The sequence below is a fragment of the Apteryx mantelli genome, chromosome 24 (assembly GCF_036417845.1).
Source record: "Apteryx mantelli isolate bAptMan1 chromosome 24, bAptMan1.hap1, whole genome shotgun sequence".
NCBI lineage: Eukaryota > Metazoa > Chordata > Aves > Apterygiformes > Apterygidae > Apteryx > Apteryx mantelli.
In genome coordinates, this window is record NC_090001.1 from 9,309,367 (window position 1) to 9,311,323 (window position 1,957).

A 1,957-nucleotide genomic window follows, 5' to 3' on the forward strand; every position below is an offset into this window, starting at 1 on the left:
TAAAAATGTCAATGTTTTCCCATGATGACATAATGGAAATTTCCACAAAGGTTATTAATCTCGGGAGAAGAGCTATTGATCTGCCCCTGAACTTGTGTCACCACTGCTCGGTCTATTGTGCTGTGTATAAAATCTCAGTAATCTTTTGCATATTTGTACATGCCCTGATTAAACTGGTCATTCCTAAAGTCATCTTTGCAGCAGACTATCTGAACATATGCCCTTCCCTTTGCTTTCCAGTTTGCCCGCCCCCCCCTTTACTCTTCTTCTGCTCTTCTACTCTTATTCATTAAGACAGCTCTGCGCTCTCTAGTTGCGGCTTTGAGCTTCAGGGAGTCTAAAGCTTGCCTCATCTTTCAGGAGTCTAATCGTCTCTTCAGACAGCTCTTGAATTGTGTTTCTATCTATCCTTTCCTATCTCTCTGTGTCACGCTATGAAGGTTTGATAGTAACAACATCGCTCATCACTCCATCTAAAAGTTTTCTGGGAAGGCTACGCCTTGTGGAGAGAGGAGCTTACCGGAGGCAGGCTGGACTTGAAATACAGTTAAGGAGTGTATTTTCTTTTTCACAGAATCACAGAATGGTTGAGGTTGGAAGGGACCTCTGGAGATCATCTAGTCCAACCCCCCTGCTCAAGCAGGGTCACCTAGAGCACATTGTGCAGGATCACGTCCAGGCGGGTTTTTTAATATCTCCAGAGAAGGAGACTCCACAACCTCTCTGGGCAACCTGTTCCAGTGCTCGGTCACCCTCACAGTAAACAAGTTTTTCCTCATGTTCAGACGGAACTGTCTGTGTTTCAGTTTGTGCCCATTGCATCGCATCCTGTTGCTGGGCACCACTGAAAAGAGTCTGGCTCCATCCTCTTGACACCCTCCCTTCAGATACTTGTACATGTTAATAAGATCCCCCCTCAGTCTTCTCTTCTCCAGGCTAAACAGGCCCAGCTCTCTCAGCCTTTCCTCATAAGAGAGATGCTCCAGTCCCCTAATCATCTTTGTAGCCCTTCGCTGGACTTGCTCCAGTAGTGCCACATCCCTCTTGTACTGGGGAGCCCAGAACCGGACGCAGTACTGCAGCTGTGGCCTCAGCAGGGCTGAGGAGAGGGGGAGAATCACCTCCCTCCACCTGCTGGCAACACTCTTCCTCATGAACCCCAGGATGCCATTGGCTGCCTTGGCCCCAAGGCCACATTGCTGCCTCATGCTTAACTTGGTGTCCACCAGCACTCCCAGGTCCTTCTCCGCAGAGATGCTTTCCAGCAGGTCAACCCCCAGCCTGTACTGGGGCATGGGGTTATTCCTCCCTAGGTGCAGGACCCTGCACTTGCCTTTGTTGAACTTCATGAGGTTCCTCTCCGCCCACCTCTCCAGCCTGTCCAGGTCTCTCTGAATGGCAGCACAGCCCTCTGGGGTATCAGCCACTCCTCCCAGTTCTGTATCATCAGCAAACTTGCTGAGGCTGCACTCTGTGCCTTCATGCAGGTCATTGATGAAGAAGTTGAACAAGACTGGACCTAGTACTGACCCCTGGGAGACACCGCTAGCTACAGGCCTCCAACTAGACTCTGAGCTGCTGATCACAACTCTCTGAGCTCTGCCATTCAGCCAGTTCTCAATCCACCTCACTGTCCACTCATCTAGCACACACTTCCTGAGCTTCCCTATGAGGATGTTATGGGAGACAGTGTTGAAAGCCTTGTGGAGTCATTATTAAACTCCATCATGTTTTATTTTTGTTTGATCCCAATTATGAAAAACCCTTCTGTGTCTATTTGCAGCTAGTTCTTGAAGGAAAGCAGGTGGGAATTGGTGCACAGGAGCTGTAACATGCAGCTACAGAGTCGAGTGGAAAAAGGTCTGATTTTAACAAGAGTGATGTAGGTCCCCAGTAGCTGATGAGCAAAATGGCAGGGTTGGGACAATGGGGAGGAAGGATGATCATTCATGCCTCC